Here is a 23,903-nt window from a genome sequence, read left to right on the forward strand (position 1 = left end):
CAACCCCCTGGGTGCCTGTGTTCAGAATAAAATGAATACGGTCTCTGTGATGGACCTGAGACTCTGGCCTTTCGAGGCATACCTGCTATGGACCTTGCTTTGTGTCATGCCGGACCCACACTCTCTTTCCTTCCTTCCTTCCTGACCTCCTCCTTCCCCTCCTCTTTCTCCTCCTCCTCCTCCTCCCCTTATTGTTCTTTGGCGTACCGTTGCGGTAACATGACAGCAGAAAGAGGGTGAGATGCAGAGGCGGGTGATAAAGTGTGGCGCTCAACCTCTGAAAGGTTAAAAATTAGCATTGACAGTTTGTGGGTATAGCTAGCTAGCTAGCCATCTAGCTAGCTATACCCACAAAATGCTATTTAGCTATCTGGATAGCTAGCTAGATGGATAGATAGATAGATAGATAGATAGATAGATAGATAGATAGATAGATAGATAGATAGATAGATAGATAGATAGATAGATAGATAGATAGATAGATAGATAGATAGATAGATAGATGGATCTTACAGCGTAAAAACATGTGCATCTTTTTTTGTGTAGCGGGTCATGTTTAGTTTATCATGTAAGGGAATTTGGAAAACCATGCTGTGCCATGCAGGGGCTTCTGGCGCACCCAGTGTGGTTTCTCTTACACTCTCTCGACCCACCTGACAATTTGGTGACTGAAGGCAGACTAGACTTTAGACCAGGTGAAACCAGGTATAAGACAATAAAAGAATTGGGGTGGAATGATCTGTGATCGCAGCAATGATCTGTGATCGCCCTGGTCAAGTTTACATCATCCAACCGTGGAGGTCTGTGTGCGCCTCCTTATAAACGTACTTTACTTCTGATTGGACTCCATCAAGTCTATTTCTGCTCCCACAATGTCAAAGACTATGTGCGCCTCTCCTGCGCTGAACGGAAAGGGAATTAACGGAACCGCTTTCATTGGCTAGAAAAAAAATTGGCTGTGTTCACTCCCACAACACCACTTTCTACCTCCTCCTGTTTACAAAAATACCAAAAGATAGAAAATTCCACCCATGCGCAGTGAGACTGCACTTTGTGCTGGACTTGGTATGGGAACGAAAATAACGCACTGAAACTTGAAGAAATAATGTGAACAACCCTAATCAGTTTTATCGTATTTATTCATATTTTGTATGAAAAGATACGTGGACAAAGGCAGCACAGTGGACAAATGGAGAGCATGTCTGCCACACAGTTCAGCGTTTGGACCTGTGCTTGCGCGTTCCCCCCCCCTGGGTACGCTGGCTTTCTCCCACCTCCAAATGCATGAATGTGAGGTTCACTGTAAACTCTAAATTTGGCCATCGGTAAGGTTGCTTGTCTATATCTGCCCTGCGACGGGTCCCTATGAGTAACCCACCTCTTACTCAAAGTCGGCTGGGATAGGCTCCAACTTGCCCGCGAATGAAGACAAGCATTACAGAAAATCTTTGGATGGATGAAAAAAAAAAAGTTGTTTTACCAATGTAATATATAAAGACAATATAGACTGTATAAGGGGGCCCGGTAGTCCAGTGGTTAGCACGTCAGCTTCGCAGTGCAGAGGTACCGGGTTCGATTCCAGCTACGGCCTCCCTGTGTGGAGTTTGCATGTTCTCCCCGGGCCTGCGTGGGTTTTCTCCGGGTGCTCCGGTTTCCTCCCACATTCCAAAAACATGCGTGGCAGGCTGATTGAACATCATAAATAGTCCCTTGGTGTGAGTATGAGCGTGGATGGTTGTTTGTCTCTGTGTGCTCTGTGATTGGCTGGCAACCAATTCAGGGTGTCCCCCGCCTACTGCCCGAAGACGGCTGGGATAGGCTCCAGCACCCCCCGCGACCCTAGTGAGGATCAAGCGGTTTGGAAGATGAATGAATGAATGAATAGACTGTATAATTCGATAAATACAGATGGAATCCTTGTCTGACATGAACTTACCTAGCAGCACAACCTTTCTGACTTCCTCGGGTTTTTTTCTGGAATGCAAATTAATCAAATTGCTTCCTGGCACCTTGAGTATTTCCTCATGCAAAGCAAGAAAGTTGAACCATATGTCGCGCAAAATGATTACATGCGTAACGTCTGGGACGAAAGTACCGCCGTGGCGGCTGCGCCGCATTGTTTCTTCGCTTGAGTGAGCTTCCCTGCTGACCACTGAGTGGAATCAACATACCGTCCGCTCGATGTGGGTTCGGTTCATCTAGGGTCAGTGGAGAATTGACGCAAGGCTGATTATGCAAGTTGATGGGTAATCCAAGGGGGTCAGATAAAACCGGAGGAACTTGCCCGAATGAACCGCACACAAGAGTGAAAAAAAGAATGAAAAAGATATCATTTTGTAGGATTAAAAAAAATGTTTATTGTTGATTAGGACATCAAACTAGTAAGACTATTTCAACATTTCTTAAATAGGAGGTATGACAAATTAACATGTTCTTGTTTGTACAGTATAGAAATGGTTGGGTCTCTGTGTGAAATTACACCACCAAGTACATATGTTGCTATCTGTGTATTAGAAGGATTTATACTTGGGGCTGACTTCACTTCCAATGGCAAATTATTCTTTTTGCATGCAGCATAACAGCTCAATGCTGCTTCAACATGTTTGCTTTGATGGCTGGGCTCCACTAATTGACCTGAGTCTGCAGACTTCAGAACCTCACTGGGTTTACATTCCATTCGCATTTCCTTCATGTATTCAGGACCCAAACCAGTCAGTGATTTATAGACCACTGGCGGAGTGTGTTCAAATCAATTCAACGGATGACTGGAAGCCAGTGTAACATCTTTGTAGTTGCCATTTGCATAGTTGCAACCCCTGATTGGCGAAAACCAATCTCTGAGTTAGCCACGAAGTGGAGGAGACGCCTTATTTGACTGTAACAGGACTGCCGCCTCAAAACTGGAGTCCACTAAAACTTACACAGTATCTAAATAGTTTTGTTGCTCTCGATCCTTGGATTTTTTTTTCTCCACAAAACAATCTCTCAAAAATATAAAGACGGCTGCAAACTGTTTCAAACTGTGAACAAAATGCACATTATGTCTAAAATGATCTTGAACAAGCTATGCAAGAGTGCCTGAAAGCATAAAACCAACTCAAATTAATGAACAACAGACACCTTTAACCGCAACGTACTTTAAGTTTCCTCCTCGCTGTTTGCACGCCTCACTTGCAAAACTGCTCTAAATAAACCATTTGATTGGCTGGGCCCTGTAGGAGAAGATCCGATACATTTCCTGTGTGCTCTGGTAATTATCGCAAAAGTGTCGGGGTCAAAGTAAGAAATCCGCACAGCTTCCCAAATGACATATTTCATATCCAACATAAAGAAAATAAACAGAAAAAATATAAATAAAAAATAAACATTTTCAACCGAGCATCTGTTCTTGAGGCTTTAATCACTCACACTCTTTATTTTTGCCACAGTTTAGCCTGTCCCGCTAAGCGTCACCACTATTCTACTTCCACTTCCTTCCTGTTGCCTTGGCAACGATCTGGGATATCATCAGACAGATTGGGCTGCAAAAAGTATTTTTATCCCCATCTCGGTCCATCGCTCTGCCTCATGTAGCGACGAAGGGCCGCTGGTGTCTTTGACAAGTTTTCACACCGCATCTGGCATAGCAAGAAAGTCGCCCACCCCCTAAAAATAGTCAACAAAACAATGAAGAGACTTGCGAAAACATGATTTTTGTCAATAAACTTGCGAATTGATGACTTTTTTTTAGCCCTGGACTTTACCTCAGTGAGCTTCAAAGAATAAACTCTAAATGCACGTTTTGCCTTTTCTTTGGCCTTGATTGTTTTTTTTTCTTGTGATGTCATCACACTTCACATGTTATGGTCAAGAGTAGAACTGTAAATGTTTTAAAATGCTCTCACATTTGTCCCAAAGCGGGCCATTCAACACAATATCTGAGGATATAACAATGTGCGAATAGAGCACGGGAGCATCAGATAAATGTAAAGTAAGTACTGTCGAGGGTTTTAATAATACGCAGTGGCGCATGCATCTCTGTCTTGGCTGCTAAGTGAAACATGGTCGGCAATATCTTCGCCGCACTTGACGAGTTAAACGTAATTTATTGCGATGTATAGCATAGCCGGAATGAAACTCACGTCTCCGTCGTGGCTGCTCAGTAAAATACGATCACCATTGAGAACTCTACTTATGTATTATGTATGTAAGAATAATCTTCCTTGTACTTCAGGAGTCCATCCATCCATTTTCTGATCCGCTTTTATCCTCACAAGGTTCGCGGGGCGTGCTGGAGCCTATCCCAGTCGTCTTTTGGGCAGTAGGCGGGGCACAGCCTGAATTGGTCGCCAGCCAATCGTAGGGCAACTTAAGGAGTCAAAAGTTAATTTGAGAACTCATGACAGACTTCCGCTCAGTGAGCATATCAGGTATTATGCCTCTGTTTTCCTTTTTCCTATGTTCAACTGAGGGGTAACCAGTGATGGCAAAGAGGAAAACTGCGAGAAACTGAGGAAATGTGAGACATTGCGACACATTTGTGATGTCCCTGGCTGCTCAGTACAATATGACTCCGAGTGTCCATCTACAAGTTGTTGAATGATCAAGGTCAGTTCCAGTTGTCTTGTTCCAAAATGACTTTGTGGATGATTTTAGAAACACCTCTGTAATGCTCTTCTTCCTTGCCCAAAGCTGTGGAAAGCCTTCTTCCACCTCCGGCCTAAATGTGAGCCAGCATGCCAACTCTTTGTGCAAAGGCATGCGCTGGGATGCAATCATGTTACGTAACTCGCCGAGATTCTCCTCAGAGGCGACTTGACACGTACGAATATGAGAATGCATATTAATGCAGATGCTTCCGTTGATTCCAATCTACATTTCAGATTCGTCCCTCTGTGTCTCCGCTGAATTGTCACGCAGGACGATCGTCCGGTTTCCTAATGTTACATCTTTCCCGCAGCCTCTCGAGATGTGTGTTATAACCCTTTTCAAATGAGTCACCTTGTCGAGGTAGTCCACGTTTATTTAATGTACAGTAAGGACGACCCTGAGCCGAGTTCTTCACACAAGGCTGTTTATTCATAGAGCGTTTTTTTTCTTTTTTAAAATAGCTGCTCGGCTCAAGAGAAAGAAGCGTATCATTGCATAACTGCCACCCACACTCAGCTCAAACCCCCCCCCCCCCCCAAAAAAAATCATGCAAAATGTAGATGGCTGAAATGCAACCATGCATCACCATCCAAGTCCGTGCAGGAGAAGGGATCAGGATCCAGGCTCTTAACTATCCTTGATACTTTTGAAGAGCTCAAAAGAAAAGACGTGCGGCTTTTCGATCTGTTTTGTGTGGAGGACACGTCCGTGGTGGGCTTACGGTTAACCCTTGTGTTCTACCTCAAAGAGACTTAACCTGAACTAACTTTTCCTTCTTTCATTAATGCTAGAAAAATGTTGAACAACCGCGACCCCTTGGTGGTCTTTTGACTATTACTGCGACGGCCAGGAATGTGGATCACGTGACAATTCTTTGGAGATGGCTTGAGGAACATCTTGTTTTAATCTATGAGAAACCGAAGAGTATCTGAGGTCTGGTGAGATTTCAAAATAAGGGCTTGACTGTTGGAGGCCTTCTTGAAGCCTTAGGCCTTGATCATATTTGGTTTCTTTTGGGGGGTTTGGAGTTTCGACTTCACTCTCAATGTATGTTGTCGATGACCCTCTCCTCAAGATCCACCCGGCGATATTTTTGAGACATTCCCCCACCCCCGAGCGTGTCCTCAGTCTGTCAAGAGGTCTCCTCCTGGTTGACTCAAAGATGTCGAATGCCTTGGAAATGTTCGCTGCAATCTGCAAACGTTGTTGTTTTTGTGACAGTCACGTGACACCAAAGCCTCAAGTTCAGCCACTCACCAGACAGTCGCCAGGAGAATGAAAGTCACTGACCTCCAAGGTAAGCGAATCCCTCCGCATCACCCGCATTCATAAAAGCGACAGATACTGGACTGGGAGCAGAGTCTAAAAAAAGGGTTTCAATCCCTCCATTTTGGTCTCTAACCAAGCACTCTGATTGCCTTCTCAGATTCGTGAGGACATCCATTGACATTACAAATGTCACAGCATCACAAGGTTGGTAAATCTCTCAGTCCCACTTCCGTCCGGAAATACCACAGACATCATGTTATGTTTGGAATGTTAACGTAGACGTAGTCTGATTATTTATTTATTTTTATTATTTTTAATAAAGCCATTCCCCATGAGGAAATACAATCAAAATATAAAGAATAATGCAACACTTTACACTCGTCTTTTTTTTTTGCAGCCTCAATGAAATTAGCCTGTGTTGAGGACGTGATACTGTTGTCATGCAAATGAGGCACTGTTCACACCGCCACCCACGACTGCAGGGCCGTTGCTGCGTATGGCTTTTATGATCATGATGTCTTGGGGCACCGCCATATTCTATTGAAGCAAGTATGAGCCTGAAGCTTTACCCAAGCCCCAACCATAACCACAAAGTTCGACTTCAACCAAACCTGAACCCTAATCCCAAACCCAAACATAGCCCAATCCCATACACCTCACCCTCCACTTTATCCACAATTTTAAGACCAACTGTAACAGGAACTCTAAACCCTAACCTTAACCCCAATCAATATCCCAAAACCCCATAAAGAAAATAAAATGGTGACTTTTATTTTCACGAAGCAAGGCAGTCCTCTCCCACCAAGCAGCCAAATTTGCATGCAGTGGACGCACTGCCAAACACAACTACAACAATGACCACATTCACAGAAAAAAAAAAACTCGCGTCGTAATCATTTCCACTTATGTGGAGTCAAACGTAGTGTCGACTGCATGTCAAGGACTTAATTACACGCAACCGAATCAGCAGGGATCAGAGCTTGCCATAATCACCAATGTTCTAAGCACATTGACATCTCATTAGCGTGTCACCGGGTATTCTCATTGAATTCATGCACTAATACTGTGCCTGATTTTGTTTCGTGCTCCTCACTTACCCCTAAATAGCCCCCCCTCCCAACCCCCGCAACCTCTGCAACCCTCACCACCGGATGCTTCGCCACTGTCCGTCTCACCTCATTACAGTCCATTATCAAGGGGGAGAGCACAGATGCAGAATCTGGAATGTCAACAAGCAGGAGATACATGATAGTGTGTGTAAATGTGTTTGTGCGTGCGTGTGTGTGTGCGCGTATGTGTGTGTTTGTGTGCACGCTGGCAAACTTAATGAGCAGCAACACATCTACAAATCCCATGGCCAGTCTGTCTGTGCTGCTTAATGACAAAATGTATTCCCAGCTCAGCCTGGTGGCTAATCTAATACTATATACTGTATATATATAAATGGGGGTGTGGGAATACGATTTGATTTGCGAAGGCTCAGTTAGAGATGGTATGATGTAAGGACTTTTTTTTGTTGCCTTTTTACATCCATTTGAATGAACTTGTCAGTAAATGTGCCAATAAAAGACGAGGTTCAAAACTGAAAAAAATATTTGGTGTCAGAATCGGCGGTGTCACCAGTCCCGAATAAGAAATTCAATTCGTAATGCTGCTACTTGTCATGTCAAACAAACAGATAATACCCTTGGAATGATGTATTTCTTTCTCCAAACTCACCAAAAGCTCCATCAGCTCGACTTAAACAGAAGCCAAACAATACAAGTTCTTCATTATCTGTCACTCGCTTCTGCTTTCCCCCCAATTTAACAATTTCTGTGTCATCACATCCCAGCCATGTTCTTTCTCATGTCCTTATGCAAGCCCATGAGTCCCTGGATACTGTTTTTTTTTCTCCAAATTGCGATATGCTTCTTGTCTACTATTACAACATTTGCCACTTCCTCATCTCTCCCCCGCCGCCAGGATGTTGAGAGAGGCTCAGCTCAGTTTCGACACTAACACCATCAGTGTCCAGATTGGAAAGAAAATATGTGAAAGAAAGAGAGAAAAGGCAAACGGTTTTCAACATGAAACCTGACACATAATCCGAGACAGAGTGGTCTTCTGTGGGAAAGTCTCGGCCCGTCCTTGGCCCCCCCGAGTGACAGATCCCGTCATTTGATCTCGGGCCGACACATTCCCCTCGTATCAGACGACTCGGATGTCCATGTCCGCTTCCTGAACCTCTCAAACACACGCATGAAGAAACTATACACTTAAGGTATTCCTAACAACGTATACCTGTAAATGCCTCCTATGGAGTTAGTAAATGGTAACCACAATAATCTTAGAAATAAAGGCAAGACAAGAAAAAAAAAGAGAACAAAACTTGAAATAGGATTACAGATGAGGGGATCCCCTTTTTAGGATGACCAGGCTGTCATGAATGCCAAGTGAGCAACATTTGTTATCTGATTAAATGCTGTTCATTAAAACAACATGAACGTTCATTCAATGAAATGAAGCGCAGGGAAGTTTTTCTCTCTGTCAATCAAGGCAGAATCCTCGACAGCAATGCTTCCTGAGAAATGGTCTTCCTCAGATCTTGCCTCAATTGATCGCAGCAGAATCCTTCCAGCAGCAGTCGCACTTCGATCATTGCCACGGAGCCCCACCTCCGAGCAGGAGAGGACGGGGCAGTAGACAGGAGAAGCGGCAGTAAAACAGGCCAAAATCCAAACGTCAGAAGCTGAGGCAGGGCTGAGAATGTACAATCAATGCTAACCCTCATCTTAGTCCGAACCCCATCGTGTCAGGTCTCGAAATGAATGGGGTGAACACCCCCAAATTAACGTGATGCGGAGGACATGAAACTCGGACCGTTTATAACCTGTGGGGAGTGGATTTGGAATCGCCTGCCTCGAACTGAACTCAACCCCTTCCCCCCAAACCAAATACCTATCCTATCTGCCACTGGGGAAAAGATTTAAAGTACACCCAGAGAGCGTTCAATCAAAAACAATGCTTGTGCAATCTGTTGATAGATGCAGACAATTTTTTTGGACAACCCTGTACATGGCGGACACCCGATACCCAAACCATACTCTCCCCTTCCGTCCATGTTCTCTGGCAGCTGCCTGCCATATCAAGTTGCGGCACCCAACCTGAAAATAGATGCCACAGCCATTAGCGTCCAACCTATTCACCACCGAGCTTCCTGTCAAGCTAACGATAGCCGTCTCGTGTTTCACAGCAACCAGACGAGGATGAGTTTGTGGTCCTCGAGTGTGAGCCTCATTGATAGCAAACAAACAAACATTCTTGTGCAGTTTTCACACTGTTATTGGGCCACTGATTCCTCAGATCAGCGCCAAATTTCAGCTACGTCGACATTTGTCGTGTCCATTGAATCACGTATTCTTTCATGGTCATCTAGCATGCAGAGATTACAAAACTGTTTATCATTTTGACCTTTGAGAAATGAGATTTGGGAGTATGGAATACAAGGCGTGTCACTGACTCATCAAGGGAAAGGGGTGATCCACCCATTGATATGTTAACAAACTATCTGATTACATGATGTATGAACAAGCAACTCAACCGCAGGAGAAGAATAACATGCTTTTTTTTCCCATTTTCTGACATGTGTAAGGACATTAGTTATATAGGCCACTAAAGTAGGTGAGCCAGGGTCGCTATAGCAATGACCGTTGCTATTCTTGGAATGACAAGCTAGTGTACAGGTACAGTATACCATCGCATCACTATGTACTCATTGCATTAAGGTCAGATAATCATCTCTTGCTTGCAATGAAATAGTGAACTCGGTCATTGATATGAACGTAAAAAAGTTGGGACTATGTACTGTATTTTAATTTTTTTGAACCATGCTTTCAGGGACAGCTGTTCCTACAGACATCTTATCAGGTTTTCAGGTTACAGGTTATCATTACAGGTGCATGAAAGGGTTACTGTAACTGTGAGGAGAGAGTGAATTAATGTGGATATTCATGAGAAGCTTTTACTTATCAACTGCCATTAATGGCTGAAATATTCATTTTTAACAGGCAGGGCTGACAGTGGATAAGGTTAACAGTGCTGAAATCATTCACGGGGTTTGTCTCAGGCAAATCCAGAGTATGGGGCATTGCCACGACAACCAGGGTGGCGCCTAGGCGGCTACTTTCTGGATTTTTTGCAATTCGTAGCGACTTTTCGGACCCCTTTGGTGACTTTTTTTTTTTTTTAACTGATGAACAACAACTCGAGCAATTATTTGTTTTGGGAGTCTTCTGATCCCCTTTAAATTGTCAAGTTTACTACAGTGTTGACATTGTGTCATGGTCTAGGACAAAATTAACCAGCGTCAGCGAGTTCTCTACAGGACTGATTTGGAAGAAAAACATGAAAAACGGTGGAGTCTGACTTGTCCGGGTGACTCAAACTCTGCTGTCCATGAAAACGGAGCTCTCGACCCAGTGAGTAGGTGTTCATTGGGCCTATTTCGGGATGGAGTGCCGACAGACAAGCTTGAGTATTTCCTGCCCCCCGCCCCCATGCCCCACCACACACACACACACACACACACACACAAACAGACACATGCGTGTACATCTTCACACAACATCACGATAAGGTTCTACCCCGGCTGTCACTATGGCAACTGGGGCACGACGATAACCACTTGGGTTTGCATGCGTCTGTGTTTGTGTGTGTGACAGCAATGTTGGGATTAACCTCTTTAGATAAGCAGTGGCATCTCCTCGCCGGGAGTCTGAGTGAAAGATAGTGGAGGGGTTTTCACCGCTGGATGCTTTTGATCCCCTGCGTAAAAGATGAGGAGTGGCAGCATCTGCCAGCCTTGCAATTCAGAGTTGACCCCCCGAGGTGAACAAGGCTCCACCAAGTGTTTGTTCCACACCAGGCTTTCCCCTATGTGAAATAAAGTGGAGCCGTGATTGGCTGGTGACCAGTCCAGGTTGTTCACGGCCTCTCGCCCATACTCAGCTGACATAGGCTTGAGCTCACTCATGACCTTTTTGAGCAAAGTGTTTTCGGAAAGCGATGGAGAGAATAAACTAGAGTAGTGGAATGTGATGTTGCGCCATTAATTCAGACTAATTGTCCTTATATTAAATGTACAGACAACAATTTAAGAAACACTTGTATTATGAATTATCTCAATGAAAGTGGAATACACAGTAAAACTATATACGCTTGGAACAAGAGAGTATCTATCTATCTATCTATCTATCTATCTATCTATCTATCTATCTATCTATCTATCTATCTATCTATCTATCTATCTATCTATCTATCTATCTATCTATCTAGCTAGCTAGCTACAGACAGACAGACAGACAGACAGACAGACAGACAGACAGACAGACAGACAGACAGACGTACATACATACATACTGTACATACATACCTAAGTGTGTGTCCGCGTGTGTACATATTTTCTCACATCTTCTTATCTCTTTCCAACCACTGTTGATTTATTTATTTAGCTTATTTTCAACCTGTTAAGGCCATAACTTACTGAGCGGCCGGAACAAAGATAGGCTAAGTACGATTAGCTTTTTGGTTTTGCCAATGTTAACATAGAGCGTGACATAAATCGGTGGAATGATCCACTCACTCTTCATTAGTTTAGACCTGGACCATCATCCCGGAATGAACGAGCGGATATGGTTAATGATTCATGGTCGAGGTTCGCTTGTGGTTCTTGGCAGAAGCCCTCAATGATGATGTCATGCTTGAACGTATCGATTGAACTCATTACCCTCTCTCGCTCTCTCTTTAGTTTCCCATCTTTTCGCCAATCTCTCTCTTCCTTCTCCCCCGTACCTCATCAGAAACCAGATGCCGCTGCTAAAACAATAAAACTGCCATCCAGAGAATGCATTGTAATCGCACGAATCAATAATTTCCAGTCAGGAGCAACGGAGGTAGTGTTGTTGGATGGCGCAGTGGGAAGACGAGGGCTCGGAGTTGGATTACATTTAAAGTGCACAAGTGAATCGATCATTTGTAGAAGCTTTTGGCAGCCTTCAGCTTTTCTCGCGGGATTTGCAGGCTAGCTCTCGCTTCCGCATGAAAACAGCAGATTGAGTTTCACGTTCGAAGAGCATTACACACCTCCTCAGTTTAAAAAAAAAACAGGCAGGGTCTATGTTTTTATATTATGGGACGATTTTTTTTGTATGTGTGTGCTTGTTTGTAATATGCGTCATTTTCAAACTTTTTTCGATTACATATTAGTTGACGTCTTACTGACACATGTTAAATTAGGGGCGGGGCGGTAGTCGACTGGTTGGCACGTCCGCCTCATAGTGCAGATGTGAAGGGTTCGATTCCAGCTATGGCCTCCCTGTGGGGAGTTTGCATGTTCTCCCCATGCCTGCGTGGGTTTTCTCCGGGTGCTCCGGTTTCCTCCCCGATTCAAAAACATGCATGACAGGTTAATGGAACACTCTAAATTATCCAGACATGAGAGTGTGAATGGTTGTTCGTCTCTGTGTGCCCTGGGATTGGCTTGCAACCAATTCAGGGTGTGCCCCATCGACACACCGCTGTTCAAATGTTTGTTTGTGTTTTTTAAAGAGACCAAAATAAATAATTGCACAACTTCTGTGGATAATGTGACCTACAACTGCAATTATTCAATATATGTTATTTCATTTTATTTTAATTATTTATTTATGTATTATGTTGTTGAGAGGGGAAGTAGTAGCATGCTTTAGGGCTGTTTTGTTCACCTGGAGCCGGGACCTTAGACAAGGTGGAAGGAATTATGAACAGTTCAGAATAGCAGTCAGTGTTCACAGAAAATAGATTCAAATTTCATGAAAATTTGACTTGAACAGCTGAAATGTATTTGGGGTTAATCAGAGGCATGTAAAATGGTGACAGGTGTGTTGCCGACTCCCATTTGATATGAGTGGTTAATTCTAAACGCCGCCTCATCCCAGTTATGAGGATGTGCATACTTGTGCAACCACATTATTGCAGTTTTTTTGCAGTTATTGCAGTTAATGTATTTTTTAAAAATATATAACTCCAAAACCTGGCATTTGAACAAGGGTATGTAGACTTTTTCTATTATCCACTGTAAATATGCACCTAATGTGATGGCTGCTCATGCCAGAAAAAAAAAAAGAAATAGAGATTCATGATAACCACCACCTTGTGCAATAGAACTAACAATAACAACATATTTACAGTCAAAAAGGTCAGTCACTCCTGCGCAACTGACACGATGTGTCATGATTATGTCATCACTCCACTCGACACTTATTCTCAATAACCACCGCTGTTAGAGAAATCACCAGAATATTAAGCCCATTCACATCTCATAGAGCCCTCCATCTTTTTCCTCAGAAGTTGTTGTTATTCATTCATAAGAGAAATGTAGGACTGTAATGGTCCTTGGCTTTGGCTCCCTCTATACACTATTTTCTCACTCGCTTCCAGGCCCCTCCCAGCCCTGTGTGGCTTTTACTTGAATGGTATATGAAGCAGAAGAGGCTGAATGAGAGGAGATTAGCCAACACTGACTGCTTCCCTTCTGAAAACACACACACACACACACACGCATGCACATCCGTATCTCTAGTACAGAGTTCTCCGTGAGAAGGGATCTGAGGGAGTATTAATTCCACTATAATGCACACACACACGCGCACACACGCAAACACGTACACACATGGAGCCGTCTGCGATTCATTCATTAATGGAGCCACATGCTGCACAACTCACATCACTCTGGCCTTCACTCCCGATAGCGTGCGGAGTGTGTTCCCCACCTTGTGTCACGTGACACAATCCACTACATACAGCGGCGTGCACGTTGACGTGTCCGTGTTTTTATGTGCATGTGTGTGTGTGTGTGCGTGCATGCGTGTCACCATCAAGCATGTTGGCGCTCACTCTCACACAAAAAGGAGATGCATTAGCCAGCACATGAATGCGTGCGTAATTGTGTTCCGTGCATCACTTTGTGTTCCCGGCCCGCCATCGCTTCCGAGCCCCGCCCCTCCTCTCGCGTGGATCACATGGCCTCTGCAGAGGAGAACACGAGGCAGCAGCAGCCGTGCAGGGAAAGAAGGAAAAAAAACAAAACGGGAGGAAAAAAACCCCATCAAAATCTTCAGGAGTTTGCGACGAGTTCACAGCCACGCACATAGAAATTAGTACCGAAAAAAAGATGTTTTCTGAATGAAATGTGCGCCTGTAAGCTTCCTGTTTACACGTTAAAATATCGCATTTTTGATCGAGCTTGTCCTCATTGAGGTCAGAGGTGAGCTAGAGCTTATCCTAGCAGACTTTGGGCAAGAGGAGGTGTCCACCCTGGACTGGTTAGCAGCACATCATGAGACACATATACACAACCAAGTATTCCTACCATGGATGTAAATTTGGTGCAAAAAAATAAACACATTTCTAGTTGTAGCTAAACTAGCTGGCAATTGTAGAGGTCACGATGGCGCATAAGTACAAACGTTGCCGTTGTAGCAAGCAGACTTGTCGAAAATAAATGTGTAGTACTCGCAAAAATAAGATGTAGTTGTTCGAAAATGAACTTTTTTCGCTTCATTTTCCTATTTTCATATTTTCGCACTTCTATCTGCACAGCATCAGCACTCCTTGTGACTCCTGGCGGCTATTTCCACGACTTCTGTTTTCTTAAACGACAAGTTATTTTTGCAACAACTACAAATTGATTTGAAACGCGTTACTTTTGGACCCAATTTACCTCTCCAACAAGTTCATTTTTGCTCCAACTAAACATGTGTCTTTGACAGGTACAAGTTACTTTGGCACGAGATTTAGCGCCATATGGCACTCACATTCACATATGTGGACACTTGTGTGAAATTTAGACTTTTTAATCAACCAAACAAGCATTTCTTTTGAATGTGGGAGAACAAGCAAGGCTGTGGCTGGGATTCAAACCCTCAACTTTGGAATTGCTAATCTTCAAGTGAATTGTCAAATTTGTTATGTTGATGTCCATCAAAATGGATGCAATATCACAAACAGTAATTCCTAACCAAATATTGTAAAAATTGTCCCAACTTAAATGGCTGTTCCCCCCGCCCCTCCCAAAATAAAATACAAGTGTTTTTTTAACAGTGTAGTGGTTAGCATTGGTGTCTCACAGTCAGAAGATCTGGGTTTGAATCTCCATTGTATCCTTCTCTGAGTATGTTTTGGCTTCTCCACTTCCTTTCTATGTTTCCGATTTCATTTCATCCTTCGGTTTGAATGTGAGTGTGAATGGGCTGGCGCTGGCAACCAATCTAGGGTGTAGCTCTTTCTCTTGCCCACCTGAATGCAGCTGGTCTCCACCACACCCTCAACTGTACTGAAGAAAAGCGCCAGAGAAAACGAGTGAATGTGAACTCTGATAAGGTGTGACTGCTCAAGTAAAAACTAGAACCCCCCCCCCCCCCCCCCGATGGACGCGTCGAGAGAATTTACTCCTTTTACAATGTCACATGCCGATTCGGTTCGTCAAAATCCCACATTTAGGATTATTGTTGGTTTCTGCGCTGCACCGCATTCAATTTTCCTGCATGTTTCTTCCTCACACATATTGCTTCTCAAACCGAGACGTCACACGATTCATGGTATTCTCTGCATGGCAGGCCGGGGATGAAAGCGTCATACTGAGCCATCGGCTCGTCTTTTCCACCCGGTGTTTCATCAACACCTTCTTCAAGCAGCATCTAGTGCAGTATGTCTGATTAATAACATGTATGTAGACAGAGAGAGAGAGAGAGAGAGAGAGAGAGAGAGAGAGAGAGAGAGAGAGAGATAGGGAAAGGGGGACAAAGAAAGAGAGCTCTACTTTTTTTTTCTTTTTTTTTTTTATTCACCACCGAGCAGGCAACAGACGGTTCCTGGCTGTAAATAGCACTCTCGACTGTACGTCCATGCAATATAATTACATGCGCGCCGACAGCACACACTGGAGGGGATACAGTGAAAGGAAAGGCCACACTAACACTATACCGCTGTACGATGTTTCGAACAAAAAACCTGTACTTTATTATCCTTGCTTCACGTCGCTGATGGTGTAGTGGTACACATGCCGGAATTGTGTGCAGGCAGTGTGCTATCGGTTCCCACTCACTGACGGTGTGAGTATGGGTATGAAGTGCTGTACTGTAGTACAGTTTTTGTTGTCATTTTTTTTCTTGTAAGATTACAGCTAGTGTAAAATGACACTTTATTTTTGTAAAATTATGACATTTACTGAAAGGAATTCTACTAGATTGCTTTTTAAAATGTTGACTTTGTTGTAAAATGACCATTTTATTTTGGTAAAACGATAACATTTTCTCCAAACTTGAACTCCACTGTTGCAATATTATTATTTTTTCTTGTAAAATTACAACTCTTCTGATGTAAAAATGCCATTTCTAATTTCTGCTGAAAAAAAGACATTTTTCTGCAAGAAATGTACTTTTATTGTTGTATTTTTTTGTAAAATTAAAAATTTTTTCTCATGAAAATGATTGATGATTTAGTTATTCTAGGATTAAATGTCTTTCCTTGTGGTTGTAAAATCATGACCTTTTCTTCTAAAAATATGACTTTATTTTTTTGGAAATTCACATATTTTTCTCATCATAACCTTCCTTTTAGGTTATGACTTCTCTGGCAAAATTTCAACGGTATCTTTTTCTTTGTAATATGTACATGGGCCTGTTACGTTTCGTTTTCGACAGTTCCTCTGACTTAAAACTGTTTTCGCTAAATGTTCTGAGAATATATTCTGGGCCTGTAAAATGATGACTTTCTCACAATCTCATTCTCAGACAAATTGTACTGTCAACCGTTCCTCAAAAAGGTGAGATTGGTTTCTTGGGAAATTAGGAATTTATTCTTAATTCTTAATTTTTTTTCTCATAATATTCCAAACAATATCCTCTGAAAGTACAGTACTGCGTTATTCTTCATATCAACATCGTTTGTATTTTTTCTGGAAAAAAATATAGTCAAACAGCTTGTGTAACGGGGGTTTAAAAATACGTAGCGAAGTGGCAAGTTGAAGCCAGAGTGTGCTTGTGCGTGGGTGTACTGTGAAAACTTATTACTGTGTATCCCGTGTCATAAATGTTTCGGCACAGCAGGGAATCGTTGTAGTACAATTTGGGATACCTTGGTAGTGTTGACATGCTATTGTTTTCTCTTTTGCTATCCATTATTATGATCCATCCATTATCCAAGCTGCTTATCCTCACGAGAGTCACGCCCATGCTGGAGCTTATCCCAGCCATTTTTGCGGGGACTTGCATTGTTCTAGTTTGGAACCGGTGAATTTGAATTTTTATTTTTTTTGAAATGTGTAATGCACCTCTGAAAATTTCTTTACGCACTATTGAGACATGTTTGTTCATGATGATGAATAAAATATACCGCACCTATATATAATAATAATAAAGCCAACTGCCTGAACCCCCCCCCCCCCCAAAAAAATGGCAGCCTTTGTAATTAGAAAATTGCATTATACAAACAACATTTGCTATCTCGACCTTCCCCTGATGAAAGTACGCACGGAAGCTAGTCCCCCACCATCACCCCCTCCCTCATACATTCCCTTGTTTCACCGTCTTCATTGTTTATGTCTTGTGACCTGTTGTAACTGTCATATGCTTGTGCAGGAGTTTTTTGCCTCACTCAAATTATCCTCAAATGAGGGTAGTTCGAGCGTGGGGGTTTTTTTCTCCCCCTCTCCCTCCCTTGTTTCTTTCTGACTTTCGGGTTGAGTGAACGCTGGCGCGTTTTGGCTGCCGCTGCTCAACCCGTATTGTTTTGTGTTTTTTGTTATTGTAAAGTGTCCTTGGGTGTCTTGAAAGGCGATTATAAATAAAATCTATTATTATTATTATTATTATTATCTTCATACAGTAAAATTATTTCACAATCACAACAGTGATTAATTGAGTTACAACTCGAATTAACAGAAATTTGTCATCCTCTCCACTTTATGTTGCAAAACCACTTTCTTCAAAACACATCGCAAAAATATTCCAACTTTTGTCATAAAAAAATCACAAAGCCAAATGTTGTTGCCTCCAGAATGCTATATTTGTCACTCCCTAAAAAACACTATATTGTGCCACAAAAAAAGCTATTCAATATTTTGCCACAAAAAGCACTACGTTTCGCCTCAAATTTCGAAGCTGTGCTAGCGTTATGGTATATACTTTCTATATAAGTTCTATGAAATGGCACATTTAAAATAATAATTTTTTTCCCCCTCAAAGTTGAAAAATAGCCGAAATAACTGCAATTCTGAGTACAATTGCAAAATGAAAAGTATTGCAGCAATATGCTTTTTTTTATGAATGTTCAGCACCTCGGCAGGAGAAAAATATTAGTGTGTGTGTGTGAGATTCAATTATTTAAAATCATGTCCATACATAATACTTGCCAGAAATTGCTCTCCACATTCCCTCCAGTTCAGTTATATAACGTCATTGATATATTTTCTTTTCATTTTTGCATCTTCCCGCCTGTGTGCTTTGCCGCTCTATTTCCATTCATCCTGAAGCATAAAAAAAAGAGAAGAAAAAAAAAGAACCATCAAGATAAATGGAGGACCACAAAGAGCAGTAGGCGGCCCATGTGCAGGGACGCAGCTCTCTGATTGGTCGGCACAAGGGAATGAATGACAGGATTTGAATGAAAACCACAAGCCACAGCGTTTGGAGCTATGGAAGGCACCATTGGAAGCACGGGAGGGAGAGAGGAGGAATTATTCATTTTTCTGCTCGCATCAGCGACACTCGTGCTAACCCTTGAACCCATCACCGTTTCCGAACACAATCACTCCTCCACACCTCCAGCTTGCCTCGATCTGCACCCACCGCTACTTTTTGACCTGACACATTTACATACGCCGCCACCAGGATTCACTGGTTGAACTGCATTGCAGGTCAACTAATCAGCTGGTTGATACCGCCCGTGACCTCGTTAATGGGAAACTTTGTCAATTGTTGATTCATTGATGAGAGTTTTCATCGTTGCATCATGGAATTTTAGTTAAATTCCATGACACGCCATAAAACATTTAGCTCCTATTTACTCAACTTCAATGTTGCATGTCACTTCTCTACTGGTCACAATTTTCAAATATTTTGTTACAATTGTTTTTTTTTGGGGGGGGGGTGTTGCCAGACTTTTGCCAAATTTTTACTATTTGCCACAAAAACGCAAAATTTCACCACAAAAAAAACTATTTTTTCCCACAGAACTTATATTTTGTGTCAAAACACTGTATATTGTAACAAAAACAGTAATATGTCACCAAAAAAGCCATATTTCCTCCTCACCAAATCAGACTGTTTTGTCACAAAAAGCTAATTGGTCTCATATTATATTTTGTCCCAAAACGTTTTATCATGCCATAACACTATTTTATAAAATAAATCTCCATTTAGACATATATACGTTATATTTAATCAGAAAATGCTATATTTTGTCACAAAAACATTGTCACAAAAATGCTACTTTTTTCACCACATCAACATGTTTTGTCACATTATATTTTGTTATATTTTGTGACAAAGCACAATAGTTTGCCGAAATAACACGAATTGTAGTTTTGACCAAATTTAGTCGTAAAAATTCTAGATTGCATCACAAAAGGCTATACTGTATTTTGTCAAAACAAAAGTCTCACAAAATACTATAAAAAAACACATCATATATTTTGTGACAAGACACTATTTTGTCAGAAAAAATTAATATATATACTGTATATATATATATACTGTATGTAAACTTATTGTGACAAAAATCAACTTCAATCTTTTGTCACAAAAACACTTGTCCCCAAAAAAATATTCTGTCACATCATATTTTCTCACCAAAAAAAGAAGAAGAATGCAATGTTAGAAAATAACAAATGTATCACGACTTAAGTGTTTCTGGGGGCCCCACAACAATCACTAGGTTGTACTTTATTTTGGTGTGAAAGCATAAAGCTGCCTCTTTCACAGCTGTGGTTGCAGCTATATTTGAAATAGAGAGCTTGTCACAGTGTCAGTGTGTGCAGAGAGCACGCTCTCATTATTGGAGAGAAACATGGAGGACTCAACCAATTTATTCCCCGTTGGCTTCGGGGTATCTGGCCTCTTCTCTCCTCACTAATAATACCTTCTCCCGCTTCCTACTCCTCAACCTGTCTGTGTTGAAAGCATTTTCTTCTATTGAATTCATGCCAATAATTGAGCAATTGAGTCTGTTTGGATTTCTGTGTCGTAGTATTTTAAAAGAAACACCACATGAAATAGACACTGTGTTGCAAGAATAATGAGCACAGGAGGAAGGTGATTGTCGTCATGCCGGTGTGCCAAACAGTTACACAAAACGTATTCATTATTTTTTGTGCTGAACGCAATACAATTGTGTGCAACAGTTGGATTTGAAAATGAAAAGTCAACACGGTGTCGGACTGCAATTAAAATGTGTGTTTTGTGTTGCATTTTACACATTTAAGGACTCCTCATCTATTTAATATTTTTGGAAAAAAAATAAATTGCATGGAAACAGCTCTGAGAATTCCAAGAAAAAAAAGGTTGTTTTACGACGAAATTGTCATTTTATCCTGAAGATATTGCAGTATAAACTTGGAGAAAGAGTTGTATCCAGAAAAAAAAAAATATTTAAAAAGTCTGATTTTTACAAGAGGGCGGCCCGGTAGTCCAGTGGTTAGCACGTCGACTTCACAGTGCAGAGGTACCGGGTTCGATTCCAGCTCCGGCCTCCCTGTGTGGAGTTTGCATGTTCTCCCCGGGCCTGCGTGGGTTTTCTCCGGGTACTCCGGTTTCCTCCCACATTCCAAAAACATGCGTGGCAGGCTGATTGAACGCTCTAAATTGTCCCTAGGTGTGAATGTGAGCGTGGATGGTTGTTCGTCTCTGTGTGCCCTGCGATTGGCTGGCAACCGATTCAGGGTGTCCCCCGTCTACTGCTCGAAGACAGCTGGGATAGGCTCCAGCACCCCCCGCGACCCTAGTGAGGATCAAGCGGTTCGGAAAATGGATGGATGGATGGATTTTTACAAGATTAAATTTCACTAGAAAAAGTGGACATATTACAGGTGAAAACTGTACTGGAAAAAACAAAACAAGTTGCGGCATTTCAAGGAAACCCCTTTTTAGTTTATGATTTCTTCTTCTATTCCTTCTCTGTCGCACCAAACCCAAACATACGCCCCCTGGAGGCACTCAATGGTGACGACGCCCGCAAAATCAATTTGTTCTTCGTTTTGAAATGGGGACAGTGAAGGCAATAATGGCCGAGCGTAATACACACAAACTGGAGATGTGCTCGGCGGCAACTCGTGTGAATCTAAATGTTGAATAATAGAATGAGCGGTGTCTAGACGGCGTACGAGGAGGCCTTCATATTCGGTAATTGAATTAGTCGTCGCTTAGGGATTACACTGCATGTGTGTATGTGTTCTGAGATCATTTAATGAGAACACCGTGTTCAATTGCAGGGAATAAATCTGAATTTAGCAGAGATATGCAACCGCCGCACCTTGGAAATCACAAGTTGTCATTTTTCTCTGGCCTGTTCTTCACTCACGGGGTCATGGGAACAGTTCCAGGAGGACAACATTGTCAGGATTAATACATGCGAGCCAAATGGATGGATGGGTGGATGGATGGAGCGAGCGTTTATAGAGCAATGCAGTGCGGTACTGCAGAATATGAGCGTGACCGGCAAGCTCAGATGATCAAAGCAGCGGGGGCTCTAAATATAGGATGCGGCTGCACAATTTCTTCTGCTTGAGCTGGGATTCACCCATCCTCAGCCAAGGATGCGGAGAAGGAAAGACAAGGATTCTTGTGTGTATGCTACTTTAATACTCAATAATCAGCACATTTGCACTTGTTTCAGACCACACACACACACACACACACATATATATATATATATATATATATATATATATATATATATATATATATATGTGTGTGTGTATATGGGGCGACCCGGTAGTCCAGTGGTTAGCACGTCGGCTTCACAGTGCAGAGGTACACACAGCTCCGGCCTCCCTGTGTGGAGTTTGCATGTTCTCCCCGGGCCTGCTTGGGGTTTTCTCCGGGTGCTCCGGTTTCCTCCCACATTCCAAAAACATGCATGGCAGGCTGATTGGACGCTCTAAATTGTCCCTAGGTGTGAGTGTGGGCGTGAATGGTTGTTCGTCTCTGTGTGCCCTGCGATTGGCTGGCAACTGATTCAGGGTGTCCCCGCCTACTGCCCGAAGACGGCTGAGATAGGCTCCAGCACCCCCCGCGACCCTAGTGAGGATCAAGCGGTTCGGAAAATGGATGGATGGATGGATATATGTATGTATATATATATATATATATATATATATATACGCAGGGCATATATATATATATATATATATATAAACTTATTGTGATGCAGGGGCTAAAGGCTGAGACTATCAAATAAAATGCTGGAGGACCTTACCTGGGGCTACTCGATTTTCTGACGGGGCTATCGCGCCATCCCTGCCCACGGGCCTGTTGTAAATGTAGTCCACCATTGATGGGACATTGTGAATTTTGAGGAATCATTTGAAAACGCATATACTTGCAAGCAAACATACATGAAGCACAAAGACAAGGATGTTTATGCAACACAAAAAAAAGTCATTAAAAAATCGTTTGTAAATCAAATTGTTCATAAACCGAGGTTGGAATGTTAAAAAATGTTTGTGCACACTGACTGTTGCTTCTTGTGTGAGTACCTAGGCCACGAGGTGGCAGAATATTACATCCATCCATCCATTTTCTAATCCGCTTTATCCTCACAAGGGTGGCTGGCGTGTTGGAGCATATCCCAGCTGTCTTCAGGCAGTAGGCAGGGGACACCCTGAACTGGTTGCCAGCCAATCGCAAGGCACACATAAACGAACAGTCATTCACTCTTACAATCACACCTTGGGATAATTTTGAGTATTCCATTCAGCTGCCAATTTGGGAGGAAACTGGCGTACCCGGGGAAAACCCACACAGGCACAGGGGAACACGCAAACTCACACATAGGAAGGCCGCAGCCGGGATCGAACCCTGCACCTCTTTACTGTGAGGCGGACATGCTAACTCAGTATAATACAGACCTATGGATATACTACACGACTCATTAATTCACTCAAATTTACAAATCATTGTAAATTTCCCCAGTGTGGGACAAATAAAGGATATCTTAATTCATATGAACCGAAATTACAAAATTCTTGAATTGAATGATGAAATTATGTTAGCTAATTTCTTTTAAAATTGGGGTCTCATCTTAATTTTAACCAAAGTACATTTTTATTTGTTTAAATATCTTACATCATTTGGGGGGGGGGGCAGGGGGCAGTTTACTTTTGAATTAAATAATTTTTTTCTCCATTATTTTCTTTATTTTGGGGTTTCCATTTCGTTTTAAATTAGAATAAAGGATCAATTTTCTTTTTTGTTGGAATATTTCTTGCAAATGAGATGTTCACTTTTGATTATTGGGGGTTGTGATGGTGAAAACAAGGTAACGGAATCCTACTCAGAGCTAATGTTCTAATGCTCTGAATGTGTACTCTTTTGTAGTAACCAGTATGCCGGGCATGGCTCTCAGTATGATGCCTTGCAGTTCTATAACACCACATTGTACTACACATGTACCGTATAAGAAAAGATTGTTACAAAATAAAATGAAATTATGAAACCCGGGAAAAATAAACAATAGCAACAACTTTTTATTTAAATTCAATTTAAATGTATGCTTACATGTTTTTTTTAATCATACCTATGACTTACTGCAAACCATGATGTCTTCGAATATTATACATTTGCTTCAAATAGAATTAGTGGAGGCGCGCATGAGCTCTGACATGTTTAACATGAGCACAGGAGGACATCTAGTGGTTTGTCATGAACATTTACTTCGCCGACCCAACAACAGGGGGCAGTATTACAATTTAGAGCCAATTCGCCGCCAAT

At 42.2% G+C, this 23,903-nt stretch overlaps 1 long non-coding RNA gene across 1 annotated transcript; it reads left to right on the plus strand.

The window, feature by feature from the left end:
- The first annotated feature begins 1,912 nt into the window (after positions 1-1,912).
- Positions 1,913-7,466, plus strand: LOC147201224 (uncharacterized). The gene is made up of 4 exons (XR_015101633.1): positions 1,913-4,587; positions 5,851-5,926; positions 6,056-6,102; positions 6,296-7,466. It is a non-coding gene; the product is annotated as an uncharacterized LOC147201224 (long non-coding RNA).
- Positions 7,467-23,903: the final 16,437 nt, after the last annotated feature.

This window comes from Hippocampus guttulatus, chromosome 8 (genome assembly GCF_054856545.1).
Source record: "Hippocampus guttulatus isolate MCC_2025c chromosome 8, RoL_Hgut_1.0, whole genome shotgun sequence".
Taxonomy (NCBI): domain Eukaryota; kingdom Metazoa; phylum Chordata; class Actinopteri; order Syngnathiformes; family Syngnathidae; genus Hippocampus; species Hippocampus guttulatus.